Source organism: Melanerpes formicivorus, unplaced genomic scaffold, assembly GCF_026170545.1.
Source record: "Melanerpes formicivorus ecotype bairdi unplaced genomic scaffold, bMelFor1.0.p_v2 SCAF_25, whole genome shotgun sequence".
In the NCBI taxonomy this organism is placed as follows: domain Eukaryota; kingdom Metazoa; phylum Chordata; class Aves; order Piciformes; family Picidae; genus Melanerpes; species Melanerpes formicivorus.
The window spans coordinates 5,896,109-5,911,454 of record NW_027142377.1 but is presented as its reverse complement, the minus strand read 5'-3'; the positions used below and the strand labels follow the sequence as shown (position 1 = coordinate 5,911,454).

Genomic DNA, 15,346 nt, shown 5'->3' with positions numbered 1-15,346 from the left:
TGGGGGTACTGGTTTATAGTAGGCTGAACATGAGCCAGCAGTGTGCCCAGGTGGCCAAGAAGGCCAATGGCATCCTGGCCTGTATCAGGAACAGTGTGGCCAGCAGGAGTGGGGAAGTCATTGTGCCCTTGTACTCAACACTGGTTAGGCCACACCTTGAGTACTGTGTCTAGTTCTGGGCCTCTCAGTGTAGGAAAGATGTTGAGTTGCTGGAGCATGCCCAGAGAAGGGCAACAAAGCTGGTGAGGGGTTTGGAACACAAGCCCTATGAGGAGAGGCTGAGGGAGCTGGGGTTGCTTAGGCTGGAGAAGAAGAGGCTCAGGGGAGACTTGAAGGGAGGTTGTAGCCAGGTGGGGGTTGGTCTCTTCTCCTAGGCAACCAGCACCAGAACAAAAGGACACCACCTCAAGCTGCACCAGGGGAGGTTTAGGCTGGATGTTAGGAAGAAGTTTTTCATAGAAATAGTGATTGGCCATTGGAATGTGCTGCCCAGGGAGGTGGTGGAATCACCATCACTGGAGGTGTTTAGGAAGAGACTGGATGGGGTGCTTAGTGCCATGGTTTAGTTGATTAGATGGTGTTGGATGATAGGTTGGACTCGATGATCTCAAAGGTCTTTTCCAACCTGGTTAATTCTATTCTATTCTATTCTATTCACATCATGCTCTGCTGCTGGAGTCAGCACAGCTCAGTGATCTGACACTGGAGATTTTATATGGACATTAACTGCATAAACTGAATGTAGTTCTAAGGGAGCTGGATACATCAGAATCTAAACTAGGACAAGTTACTCATCCACAGAAATAAATATTACTCATTTCCATGCTGATCTGGTTGAAACCGAGTGTTACAACACTGTTTCCAAGCCTGAAGACAAAGAGGTTTTTTCTTCCTCTTGCTCATGACAGTCTGTACTACATGTCAATATCTCTTATGGATCCCCTTTCTTCATAAGGTACTGGGTAAATTCCAGAGAGCTAAAAGTAAGCAAATGCTTCCTTATTTTAGAATGGGGAAGGAGGTGACCTCTTTCTTCCAGCCTTTCCAAGTACATATAGGCCAGTTAACCTGATATCTGCTCAGAGACAACTGCAAGATGATCAGCTGCACACAATAGTCAACATCTGCTTAAAGAGGAGGTGATGTAAATTGCACCAGTCAGTACAATTTTGATAATAATGACTGTACAAAATAGTTTTTAAATGTCACTACCCAAAATGTAGCCCATATTAAATGAGTAAACTAATATAACAGAAGAGTTCCAGGAGGATATGTTGATTAAGGTTCTTGCCCTCAGGACATTCATTTTTGTTAGCTAGAAGTTGAAATTTAAAAACAAAACCAAAACAACAAAAAAATCCCAATCACCTAGCTGCTGGAAATGTTGCAGTTATGCCACAGAGGAAAATAAACAAGACAGGTCAAATCTGTGTGGCAAACTGCAACACTTGGTAAACTAAACTCCTCTGAACATGTGTTTTAAAGCAGAAAAATGCAAGGTCATACATTTGAGAACAAAGACTAGAGATGACAGTTTACATCCTGGAAGCAGTGACTGTGAAAGCTTTGGCCCACATACAAGCTGTGGGCTTTGTCAGTATCTACATGCAGACAGAATAAATCCAATCCCAGCCAATCTGTGTTAAATCTGTATAATTTGTTGTTCTTGTTAGTCAGACTGTTCAGTTCTCAACCACTGTGCAGACTTCAGGGAAAGTTTGCCTGCATGGAACAGTTTTCTCCCATTTTCCAAGTAGCTGGGGAAAGGCAGAAAATACCTGAATCAGAACTTGGAAATTAGTTGGTTTGTCTTCTGAAATGCCTTTACCATCTTCAGTGAATATTTTGCATTTGTGATCAGTGTCACTTATGACACAAATTACCTATGAAAGCTCTGGGTTTAGGGCAGCTCTGCCACTTGACAGTGAAGAAACAAGGCCCTGTGGAAATCAGAGAGTTCAAAACATCACTAAAGATCTGTTGGGTAAATGGTGATGTTGGATTGGAAAGACCACTCCTGCACTCCTATGCTTTATGAGCTTCATCTCATAAACCCTTCAAGACTGAGTAGCTCAAATTGTTCTTCCTTTTTCATAAGAAAGAACTTGTCAGGTATTCAAATGGTAAGAAATGCTGAGATTAAAGTTATCTGTGCAAAATGAAGTCATTTTCCTTGTGTAAGTGGGAATAAAGATAGTTTCTCATTGCATGACTGCTACTGATTTTTCCACAGGTCCCCTACCTTACTGTTTTGGTATTTTTATTATTTTCAATATAGGCTCCTAAATTCTATGTGAGTTCCAAAAATGCAACATGAGCTGTAAATCAGCAGGATGGCTCTTGGAAAACATCATCCCATTGAGTCATCACCAAGCAAGTAAGCTACCAAAAATGAGCATCAAGATAGTTCATTGAGTATACAACAGGTAGGGAGTCAGAAGGGATTATTTTACACTCTTGGACTTCACACCCTCCTCCATATAACACCAAGGAGGTATTTCAAAACCTGAGTGAGGAGAGAGAGGACAGTGGGTGGAGTTTCTTGGGAAACTCCCAAGATAAGTGGGAGGAGGTTTGGTCTTCAATCCATAAACATAGGACTCAGCAGAAGCAGTCTGACTGTTACAGTGCACTTTGCTGACAAGTTTACATTAACAACAGAAGCTGCAACACCCTGTGCTGGTGACAATAAGGCCATTTCTATGAAGGTGCTGACTTGTGGCCTGTGGGCACAAACTTTGGTACAAATGATTGGAACAATATATTGTTAAGCTCTAGAAAGAGGTAGTAGCTAACGCACACGTAGATACTTGTCCATGTTAATCTGCCTGGGAAAGCTCCAAGATCATGTAATCTGGACATTCTTCTGATTGATGGTAATGTGGTCACTCCCCTCCTCGCCCAGAGCTGGGCTGCTGCCTTTGCATTATTCACTGAAAGTGGAAAAAGCTTGTGGCTGGTGATTTACACCCTTTGCCAGACCACCCTAGTTAAAGCTCCATGCCTTTCCAGCTCTGCTGAATAGCATCACTTTCCTCTGAGTTTTGGTGAAGCTGGATTCCCTCTGTAACCCTAATGCTCCATTTTCCTGCTGTACCCTTCCTTGCTTCCCTTGAGCTACAGCCTGTCCTTCCTGCTGGCCTGATTAGCACCAGTTAGCTCAAACACAACAGCATAGTGCTTTTACTGAAAGGGCCGCAGCCGGCCAAACCTCTCATAGCTTCCACGTATGGCAGTATTGCCTTGGGAGGCGGTGGAGTCACCATCACTGGAAGTGTTTAAAAAGAGACTGGATGAGGCACTTAGTAGCATGGTTTAGTTGATTAGGTGGTGTTGGGTGATAGGTTGGACTCAATGATCTTGAAGGCCTTTTCCAACCTGGTTAATTCTGTATTCTGTGAAAACTGAGCTACAAGCTGGCGGAGAAGTATTAGTTATCATGCTGAGCACCAGAGCACAGTGCTTATATTTTGTGATGGTGATGTATCTTTTTTCTCTCTTTCTCTTTTTCTCTTTCTCTCCTTTTCTCTTTACCTCTCTTTCTCTCTTTTATGTTTATTTTTCCTGTTTTGGACTTTTTGGGTAACTGTAATGTTACGTGCTGTCTCAGAAGACAGTCTAAGTCACAAAGCCTAACTTCTCTTCTATCTTCCTTAGTCTTCAGGTTGCAGCTTTCCAGCTCTCAGCTCTCCTTTTTTAAGCAACATCCTAAATTAAGAAGCAATTGGGGGGGTGTTTAATCAAAATGCCTGAAGGTGCTCATTTTCTCAAGCAAGTGGATTTGGCCTTCTAACAAGGTATGGCTGAGAGAGTTCCCCCTGTATAAACCTTTTTTATTTTTCTTTTACTGTTTTCCAAGCTACTTTGCCCTGCTACAACTCTCACGTTGCAAAGACAGGAAGGCTCCTGTATTTCCTGTCTTTACCTGATGAACATCACTTAGTATCCAGCCAGAAGACTTGGTGATGATGAAAACGATACTGAATTTTGCAGGTCTCATTTATTTAACGGAGTAAAATGTCTTTCTTTTCAAAGTGCTTCTCTTTAGCTTTCATTTCCTGTGTGCAGGGTAGCTTTGTCTTGAGTATAATAATTAAGTTGTTGACCTTCCTTAGAGGTCAAACATAGCTTCCCTTTGGAGAAAGATAAAAACAAGCAATAATAGATACTCTGAGTGATCTAAGATACTTGGTCTGCGTATCTGTGATGTTGCTGTAATTTCTGCTGGGTGCTTTATTCAAGATGACATGCTGTTGATCCATTTATTTTGGTAGGTACACATTATTTACTGAAGTTGTCTTTTCTCTATTCTTTGCGGGGGGAGAGAGAAGGAGGGAGAGAAATCCTTTGTAATTACATCAAAGAGCATGAGGTAGGATGCACAGGCTCTAATGAGAGCGTTTCATGTGATTTTAACATGGCATTTTACTCTTCTTAATGATTTTTTTTTCTAATCTTCTGAGAATTTTTTTACCAAACATCAAAGATAATAATGGAGAAGTCCAGACGTCTTCATGCACTATACAAGCCAAACCACTACTCTTTTCATATTGCTTTTCTTTTTGTGTGTAAATATTTTAATTCTCTTCTCTTTACAATAATTTTCCCCCCTAATTTTTATGTCTGTTTGTTTTAAATGTGACTGCTAATTTATATTAGTGCTCCTAATAGTTCCATGTTCTGTTCCACAGAGTATGTGAGATCATGTCAGCAATTCATGCCTGCATGAGGAAACAAGGCACTTGGATCATCTGATTAATCTCAATAACTATTAGCGGTAAGTTTAATTTCTTTTCTATAGATATTTGGCATGGATGAATATGCATTACAAACTGGGCAAGAAATAGAAATCCCTGCAGGTGGAAGAAACCCATTCATTCCAGTGAACTGGGGCTTTATTATTGATTTGTGCAAATGGCTGGAATTGTGCAACATGCAGGAGGAAGGAAAAGCAAATATAGGGACTCCAGCCTCATAATTGAATAGACTGGGCTAGCCTTAATGCTTCTGAATTATCAGACCTTCTGATCTAAACCCTCATATTCCTTATACCCTTCTTATTGCTTACAGAAACCTCCTTTGGGCTTCTAGAATTCCTTCTGGTACAGGAAGCAAATTAAGTCTGAAAGTGCAAGTGGGTATACAGCCATAAAAATGCCCAAATGTACATGTTCTTTTGGAAGCAAGGGAACTAACATCACCGCTGAGATCGAGCATTAACTCCATCTCTTGCAGTTGTGGTACTTCATGGCTATTAATACATCCCCTCCTCATTCACCAAAACCCTTAAACCCATCCTACTGCCCCATCATGATGAATTAAAGTGAAATACGCTTTAATGAAAGGGGACTGAGTGGAAAAAGCAAAGCATCTTTTTCGTTCAGAAGCAAAAGAGCAATGTTGGTATCTAATTTTGGACCCCTGGGAAACTCCTTGACACTGAAGTGGTCAGCACCATGTAAAAACTTAGTGAGAGACTGGTATTCTCCACTGCCAACAGTCATTCAGACTTGTGTGGGCACCCCTCAAAACCCTTAAGTAGAAGCTATGGTTGCAGTTCTTTCAGATATTTGAAGACTTTGTAGGTAACTGTGGTCCAGCATAAGTAAAAGGCAGTTCTGGTTTTAATAAAGATTAAAAAATATTTGTGAATGACCCTCCTTGTTCCTTACTATTATACAGTATTAAAATATATGAGCGCAGCCATGGGGAATAGAAAACAAAGAGAAAAGCCCTTTAAAAAAAATCCACAATTTTATATCCTTTCCCTCCTAATCCACCACAGAATTCAAGGGTGGGGGATTCGAGGGCTGAAAGAATCTCCATATGGTGCCAAAAATTCCCCACAGATATCTCTGGTCCCTCCGCATTTGGCTATTTAAAGCAAACACATTGTGTTTGAGATGTTAGCTTAGATCCGTTTTCCATATGAGGAGGTGGGATGTAATTAATTAGCTGTTCTTTTGATTTTTGAGTAGCACATGCACACTTCATAATGCCATGTACTTTTGACAGAGGCTAGAAAAAAGGAAATAAAATATAAGCTGCACCACTTAAGTCTTCTGGGTACAAATGATGGATCAGCATGGGGGTTATTACGTGTATTTTATTGTTACCAATGGTGACTGAGTCACATGGGAATTAATACAAACCTAGGGGAAAGAAATCTGGACGAAATCACAGTAACAGAGTCTAAAGTGTTTATTTTAGTCATAATTGCACTGTTTTTACACAGTGTCTTTGATCTGTAGGTTGAAAAGAGGCAAAGCCAGGAGTTCGCAGTAGAAGTAACCAAAGATAAACTTTTCTGCAGAGCTGAAGAAAATCATGTCCACAGTCAGAGATATATACATGGACATAACAGGGAGGTGAAACCCAGACTGCAGTACGCCAAAAAACACAATTCATTGCCACTTCAGCTAATGAGGTCTTTTCTGGATTTCATAGTGACTGTTTATTTTAACCTTTATGTGGATCATCTACTAGAAGAGATCCAATGTAACACAGCAGTCATGTACAATGAATGAGAAATCTTTACACCTCTCATCCAGCATGACCAAAGTAAATAATAAGCTTCCAGACTAGAAGGGCCAGCTATGTCCTCCAGGCTCTTCATTAGCCTGGAGTTCCAACAGTCTTCAGTCCACAGCCCTATGGGCCACACATGGACCTGGAGTCCCCTAAGAGGGTCCCCTCATAGCTGGGAGCAAAATTTGCCATAGTAACAGCAATTTGATGCCTATGTCGACTTCACAAAGTAACCAAAATGCCTCTCTGTGTTGCAGAAGCAACAGAGTCTTGTGTATTTGAATTTGCTCATCAGCCAGCAGACTTAGGGAGATACAGCACCCAACCAACTGGCCTGTGACCTCTTGGGTCAGGGAATGAACCATAATAAACAAGCCCCGTAGCCCCATTTATCTTTTTTTTTCTCTCTTTCTTTCCTAAACCTAAGGAGCATCTCCTAACTGAAATGCTTGCAGTCTAAGGACATAATGACACTGTTTAATTGCACAAGCCCTTTGTCATCTTTATCTCTACACAGAGGAGAGAGGAGTGTTATAGAGGAACTATTGCCCTTTTGTAATATCTGCTGATGTAGCTGGGAAAACAGACCTGCTTTCTCAGGTCCTTCTTTCACCAGAAGGCCCAACATGTTTAGTACATTCAGCAGGTTCCTACCCTTCCATGTGGTGAATATGTATGAGCATTATTGCATGACTGTTCCTAACTGTTTTCTAAAACGATTCCTGAAGGGTTTCATGCAAGCTGATTCCCCCAAAGCCATCTCTGAATGAGCAGAGGAAAAAAGCAGGTTCCTTTGTGGGGCATTACAGAGCCAGAGACTACCACAGCTGCACCAAAATGCTCTGGTGAACAATTCCCTTCTCACTCAGCTCCAAGAGAGACCCAGGAACGCTCTAGGCAAGTAGACACCGACGTGCGTCCTGCCAGAATTGTACTGTCCCATGAGCTGTTGGCATACACATGCACATTACTGCAGAAGTGAATCACACTTTAATGGCAAACGTTTCAAAAACAAAGCTATAAAATGTTTAACTCTGTTGGTAACTTTAAATGAATTGTTTAGGTTGTTTCCTTCCACACACCCCCACCCCCATTAACTTATTCTGGAAGGGAATGTATTTATGGAGCCATGTGCTTCTCACATGGTTGAGGCTAAAAATAACTTTAGAAACTCATTCCAGCTAAAACTTAATTGAAAATCCAGTTTGCCAGCCTAACACAGACTATAACTGATTTCTTAGCCTGGTTTCTTTATTTGTAACAGTAGCCTTGACCAGTCTTTTGTGTGCTAATTGTTTCTGGATTTCCTATGCTCCTATTCAATTTATATATATATATATATATACACACTCACTTTCCTGAACCTAAGGAAACCCCCAAATTGCACACAAAATTTATTTTCTCTGTAAGGCCTGGACTTCCACTTGGGCAACAAGTCTTAAAAATTTCTCTTATGTGTATATGCACATCATGGAGACAGGCGGAATCAGCTCAGGTTTTTTGTAAATAGGTTGTGTAAGTACTGAAGTGGTTTTGCCAGGTTCTTTTCATCAGTGATCAGCAAATCAGATACTTCAAAATGTCTGAACCCTCATGTGTCAAATCCTTCTTCTGTTTGATTCAGCATGAGTTTTGTCACTCATTTTAAAGCCAAGACTGTAGCCCATAATAGACAATTACACAATCTCTAGATGAAAGGGATGCTTTCTCCTTGCCGTAGATAATTAAGTCTAAAGGAGTGTCTCTCCGTTTCCATCACTAGTTGTTGGTTTTTTTCAGTTGGTCTTGAGATGACAGTGTTCTGAGCTGCAAGGGTTGAAATCCTTTAGAAATTAGATTTCCAGCCTGTAGGTTATGATTTGTGGGGCAGAAACAGGCAGCTAAGAAAAACAAATTCATTATCAGCAGGCTCAGGAACTGCACAATGATTCACATGTCTACTGAAAGAGATGCAGCAGACAACACTAAAAACTAGAAGCAAGATCACTGATTTTGCTGTTCTTACACTCTCTGTGGAAGAGATTTTGCTCTTGTCAAAATGCTTAGAGCTGTGGAAAATTTCTTTGTTCTTCTGGTTTCAACACTTATCTGGCAGGATTTATTTATTTAAGGGCATACTCCTTCCCACTCTCAGAAGTCATGTCACTTGATGATGCTGAATTCTCTCTGTCCAATAGTACAGAAAGAGTGATTTCCCTTCACGTAAACCAGTTGCTTCTTTAACTAGACATTATTCTGTCCACCTGCATGTCATCTTCCTTCCTTCTTTTGGGTCCTTCAAGGCCCCTTCTCACATGGGAAAGTTCCCTTGACCATGGTTGTCATGTGCCATTTTCCATCTACGAGTTTTTAGTTTTGATAGAGAGTTACCACTTAAAACACTAAGAGAATATTTTCAAGTATTATTTTCTTCCCATCTTTCACAGCATTTTCTGCTGAGCACTTTTCCCCGAGCGACTGTTGATTGTCCACATTGGCACCAGCTTAGCAGGGTTCCCTTAGCATCAAGTAATGCATGTGACTATTATTCCACTATTGTTTATGATAGATTTTTCTTCTCTGACTTTCATCATTGTTGCATTGTATATTTGAAACGGTGTTTGCTCCTGCTTTTCTTCAGCTTTGTTTAGCTTTCTCAGTTTTGTGTCATCTGTCAAATTTAGCACATCATTCCTCAGGCCTTTTATCTATATATACAGATAGATAGATATAGATAGATATATGTCTGTGTAGCCTACCCTTTTTAATATTTATTTTATTGTTTAAATCATTGTCAGTCAGTGGTAGAACTTTGCCCTTGGAAACATGATTGTTCAGTTCATTTAATAATCTCTAGCAAGATTCTTTCTTCAAGGCCAAGTAATCCTTTTTATTTTGCTGAACCAGTCCAAGAATGCTAGAGGACAGGAGAGGTATCATATCTCTTTTCATGTCATGCTTGCAAGTCTTCTTTAACAATTATATCAACTATTTTACTTAGTACTGTTGTCTACAGTAAGTAGAGACTATTATAGATATAACATTGCACTACATGAACCAGAACTGTTTGTAGTCTAACTGCTTATAAGATTGCCGTGCATTTTCTGGAGACAGAATTAAAGCTGCCATACTTAACTCATTTGAAAAGATACTTCAGCCTTGATGATCACAAGGAGACAGAGTAATTTAAACACTTAAATATTCATTTTCCTCCAAGTTGTTAAATTCTGTCTTATTTAATTAGTTTATCAGGCAATCATAGAACACAGGCAAGTTGGCTTGGGATTGTCGGGGCAGGGCTCAGGCTCAGCACCCTTACCTCTTGCTAACGTTTTTGTCATCTAATGCACCAACAACCTCCAGCTTTTAGTAGCACACATACACAACTTTTCTCTCCAGATCTGTAACATTATCCAGGAGTGACCAGATCTTCAGTCCTTTTGCATCCTATTTACACATAGATGTTTCTATCTATTTCAGTTAGGGGGTAAGGGTTTATTAATTAAAACTGCTAAATCAGTGAAAGTCCTAATGAAGGAGAGATTAACAGCAAAAGGTAATATGCTGGTATAGAGGATTCCTGCAGATTGGAATACACTTTGTTTGCATCATCTCTACCTGCTGAGAGGTAGAGACTGCACCACAGTGTATAAGTATCTCAAGTTCAAATTGGAAAGTTAAACTGATACAAACCCCCTTTGTCATTTAGCCTTAAGGAACCCTCAGGATTTTAAAGGGCGGAGATCGGATTTAAAGCTTTACACTAAATGCACACAAAAACCTAGCATTTGACACAAAATTATTTGTTGAAGGTATTTTAAGATTGTTTGGGGGGTTACTCACTACAACAGGCAGGAAATTCAGAGTTAGGACTCCCCTGTGCACCATTGTCTTTGCTTGTGTGCATTAGAACTGGAGCTCTGTTACAAGCAATGTATCGTGGGCTTTGCGGCTCATGGGTTATCTACACAGTCCGATTTCTGCAGCCTCATCTGATGTTAGTGGCCTCCAAACTATAGGTACTCAGCTGTGGCAAATGCCATCATTGGCAAGACTCCCAAATGCAGCTTTTATATGTCTTTGAGGCAGGCTCACCGGCACTGCTGGCTGCAAGTGCTCAGAACTAAGGAGCTGGGACATAAATCTGCAGCTACTGGGGTTTGTTTTCTTTTCTGAAGCCTGTTTGACTTCATTATTTCTTCTAGATATGCCAGCATGAGAAATGTGAGTTTACAAAAAAACAATCCCACTGATTTAATATACCCACATAACTTGAACTTTGAAAGCTCTAAGACAGAAAAAACAGTCATTGTGAGAGTAAACATAAGAACACAACAGCAATTAACAGCCCAGGCTCTAACTAGCCCAACATCCAAAGTGATTAAATACACAGACACAAGCTTATATGTGCACCAAACTCAGTGCAGGGGATTAGTGACAGGTATCTGAGGACAAAATCTGGTTTGCACTTTGGCAGGGACAGGGATTTGGAAACTCCATCTACCACCATATCCCTGAAAAATCAAAGGACAGCGAGCAGTAGACAAAGTTCTGTGCTCTTTGAAACAAAGAGCTGCCAAAAACGTTCATGTCAGGCTGCTTTTTTAACTTTCCCTTTGGGCAGGTGGAGCTGGGTTGCAGCCGGGCTGCTCACAGCCTCACTCGCACCCAGGAAGCAGGACTTCTGGGCCCAAAAGAGTTTGTTGGGCAGGCACGTGTTTAGGGGAGCCCTGTAACAGTTTGCATGCAAAGGCATGCAGTTTGCATTTGTAAGCATATCTGTGATCTCAAGTGTTTGCTTCAGCATCTTATTAGGCCCTTTAATGAAACTATGGGTAATGAGGTAACCTTTTTGGTTGGCTGGTTGGTTGAATTTCTGAAAAGCATCATTTCAGCAATTTTTCTCTGTTCTTATGCTCACACAGAGAAATTGCTTTAGACAGGAAGAATTTTCTAAATTCTTTTTAAATTTAAAAAAAGAAAAGAAAACCTTTTTTAAAAAAGCACTGTGGTATTTTGCATTCTTGAAACAAATTCTTGTATTCCCAGTTGTTTTTCAGTAAACTCTCATCTGTCTGTTTAAAGTTCTGCAAGTGTGAATATTCATATTTCAAACATCTGGCTTGCAAATCAAGCATTTCAGAAGTACTATATCCTTGCTTACTACAGAATTGTCAGTAAATCTTCAGCAACAATCAACTCATTTCCTCACCAAGCGCCGGTTCTGCATTATTCACACAAATAGACCTTTTTTTTCCCCCCTTGATTGGGATGGGAGCAGAATCCATCCCGAAATACTGGCCCCCTGGTTTAATCCGTTACAAGAGACAAACAAATAGACCCTTTAAAATGAGTTTCCTCTTTTGTGTCCCATTTGTTGTCTGAAGCAGGTGTCAATTGGATCCTTTCCTGTCTCTCTGTGGTTGAAAAGCAACATGTTGTAGTCAAAGCCACTTGTAAATTGTAGCATTTTACAGACAACCCCCCACCAAGGGTTCTACTAAAACTACTTGAGGTTACGTGCCAGAAGTCAAAAAAGGGTTAATTTGCTCCCCCTCCTCTCCATTCCTCATTCTGCTTCGAGTTATTTCTTGTTTAAAAAAGATCTCTTTACTGTCTCCATATACAGTAAAAAAGACAAGGGTCTGATCCTGCTCGCATTGAAGTTCATTTATTTGCAAATAATTGAAAATAATTTCCTTTTATAGTGGGCCCAGCCACAAATTTCCTATTTTCTTGAGCCAATAATCTTATCAACCACCTGCTTTGTGGATCTAGCACTTCAAACTGCCTTGGAGTTTTTATCCTTGTGAAGAGGCGACTCTGGAACTAAAACTTTAAGACACCGGCCTGAATGCCCTGCCATTTGAGCGGACCGCTGGACTAGCCAGGACACCACCAGCAGCTTCAACAGCAACAATAAGCCACATGTTCCAATTTTTAATAGAATGACATTATGCATAAGAAAATGCACTGGAAATGTATAAACTGTTGTGTGATAGAACTGCATAAAATGAACAACAGTTATAGCCAGCACAATGGAAGGATAAAGTTTGAGCTTGATCACATGGGGCTGTGTTGTTATTCAGTGACACTGGCCCCTTTTTTGTACCAGTCTTTCCAAAGCCTCCCATGAAGATTTGCATAGGGTTGCACCACCTCCTGAAGCCCATTCTCACTGCACCAGGATGTTATCAGTAAACAGAGAAGAAAAATCTTAGTTGTTGATTAGCAGCAAATAACTGACCTGAGAAGAAAGGTGGCGCTCCAAGTTTTGTGTTTTCCACGCTGTCTTGTTTCTTCAGGGTACTGAGGAGTGAAAATCTACAGACAAGTCAGCTCCCTTGAAAGAAAATGTGCTTTGATCTTTAGTGATTTTCTCAGTCACACGTACCAAATCATTACACATTCACACTGTTCTCCCTCCCTCTCTCACAAGTGCTGAGCACTGCTGTAAACCCACCACAGCTGCATAAAGAGGAGCCTCCAGCCAACCCAGCTCTGTGTCTACAGCTAAGCACAGCACTTTCTCCAAAACTTCTGCTGCTAGCAGGACCACACTGGGTCCATGGCTGTGCTCTGTACCTGCTCTTCACTGACACATCAGACATCAGGTCTGCTGCAAAGGCTCTCTGGGCATCTTTCTGCAGTCTGTCTTATACAGATCCAGAGACTTTTATGATCCCACCACAGACAGCAGGTGAAGCTGTTGCTATCCTAACTGTACTTGAGGTCACCAAGGATGTGCACATTTGTTTGACAGACAGTACCCTTCAAGCTGGGCCTTAGAGAGAGTTTTTCTTAAAATTAAATACTTTATTTGACATAATATCATCATCTTTTAGAGGCATATTTCAGATCATTCCTGACCTCTAGTTGGGATATTCCCCAGGGATTCTCTTACTCTGGCATTATGATTATCATTGCAGATGCTAGAATATTGCAAACTTGGGTACCACTATGTAAAAAGCTGCACTAAGGGAGGACACAAAAACCAGTCTGCTCTTCCATACTGATGGAAGGAGTATTTAATCCAACTGCCGACCCTTACTCCATCAGAAATTAATTTGAGACCTCAGAAACAATGAACAACAGTAAGAGAAAGGATATGTACTATTTTAAATGATTTCTTCACCTGCAGTCATAACGAAAAGCATGTTCCCACTTACCTTAGAGCATGCCAGGTGGCTGTGTAACAGATGTGCCTTCACTGAGCACACTGTCACAATCCCTACAGAAGGGAGATTTATTTCCCATAAGAGGGTTTTTTTCTGAATCTCAGCAAACATAAATGTTTTACAAGACTGTTGCAGATCATTCAGATATCTCTGCAGCAAATACAGAGGTGAAGAGAAAGGGGGAAATTTGTCCTCACTCTCCATGTTTCTTTAATGACAAGACCGTGACATTTTCCCACTTGCTTTGGTACATGGTGTAGAGTATTTATCAGGAAACATTCACTGCAGATTCCACTACAGAAAGGAGAGGACATTAATACTGTTTAACTCCTAAGGCACTAACTCAAAACTGAACTGAGAAACCTGAGTGTAAATTCAGTACTCTGGTAGTACAGACTTTAGAATATGCAGGTTTCAAAACTGAATGTTTTGTTGATGTGGCATCATTTTGAACTGATGAAGTACTGCACAAAGATATTAGGAAATGCAGAGCATCGCCTGTCAAGTAGGAGAATTGATTTAGTAAGAACAATAAAATAAAAGCCCTAAAGCCTCCACCCAGGAGGCATAACCAGGCTAGGGAGAGCCTTACATGTGGTAGTGCAACAATAAACTAACAGGAGTCTGAGTTGCCTTGCACAGACTCTGCTGCGAGTTAAATCACCTAAATGAAATCAAGCAAAACTTATCACCTGAAGCCATCAAGAAATGAGCTATTTTTCTTTACATTCGTTGTGGGAATAATAGCCTCCCTGCAATGGAGACAGCTGAACTAACTTTAGGAGACAGTCATCACTTCATCTCACCTGCCATCACAGTCTTTGCGGTGAAGTCCTCTTTTCACTTCTCGGCTGCAGAGTTGTCCTTCAGCTTTCTGATCTTTTTTTTTTTTAATTCCAGAATCAGAAACATGGTCTTGAACAAAAGCCATTTACAAGCCAGTACTGTGTTCTTGTCCCTGGGGAAGGAAAGAACTGAAAGCCTTAGGTGTGGGAGGTGAGTTGCTCTGTTTTTTTTTCTTGTTCGTTTGGTTTTGACTATGAGAAAGGCTGTTCATCTGTCAGGCTGCCATGAGACAAGGCTTGTCAGAAGCCATCCACTAACTCAACTCTCAGTCACACAACCCTTTTTTATTTTTTTTTCTTGAGGTACAATTTTTTTCATTCATCAGCTGGGCCAGAGCCACCTCCTCACTCTGCTCTTAGCTCCCACCAGTGTTTATGTAAAGCTCCTTCTGTTCAGTACCCCCTGCCACACACCTGCAGACACCCTGTGTATGCACACATGGGGGGAGCTGCCACATTATTCACTGTTACGTATAATAATTTAAATTTAATGATAAATTTGGCTGAGCCAGTTTAATAGAAGAGGCAATTTAAAGGCTCACTGCCACCAAAACGCTGGGCTGCCTTGCTGTTCTGAGCCAGGAGGTCAGCTCTGCCACATGGCTGGCACCACAGCCAGAAAAACCACCAGGAAAGTGCTTGCCTCGGCTGATGTGTTGCAACTCGCTGAACCAAGGTAACTCAATCAGGTGTCTGAGCCTTTACTCTATTTGTAGCATTCATCCATCTCAGCCAAACTAACCCAGGCACTTCTGCAGTGACATTCAGAGGAAAGGGAGTTGCTGTTTTCGCTGTGTTTCTCTAATGAAGCAAAAA

The 15,346-nt window shown here is 40.9% G+C and overlaps 1 protein-coding gene across 7 annotated transcripts in view; it reads left to right on the top strand.

Moving 5' to 3' along the window:
- The window catches only part of SPTLC3 (serine palmitoyltransferase long chain base subunit 3), a 112,028-nt gene that overhangs the window by 94,777 nt on the left and 1,905 nt on the right, over positions 1 to 15,346 (top strand). For 3 of the 7 annotated variants that reach the window (XM_068153158.1, XM_068153157.1, XM_068153153.1), the window contains 2 exons: positions 2,279 to 4,777; positions 14,586 to 14,681. The gene's annotated coding sequence lies outside the window, so the exon portion shown is untranslated. The remainder of the gene's footprint in view (positions 1 to 2,278; positions 4,778 to 14,585; positions 14,682 to 15,346) is intronic. The other 4 variants (XM_068153154.1, XM_068153156.1, XM_068153159.1 and 1 more) reach the window with 4 other exon arrangements.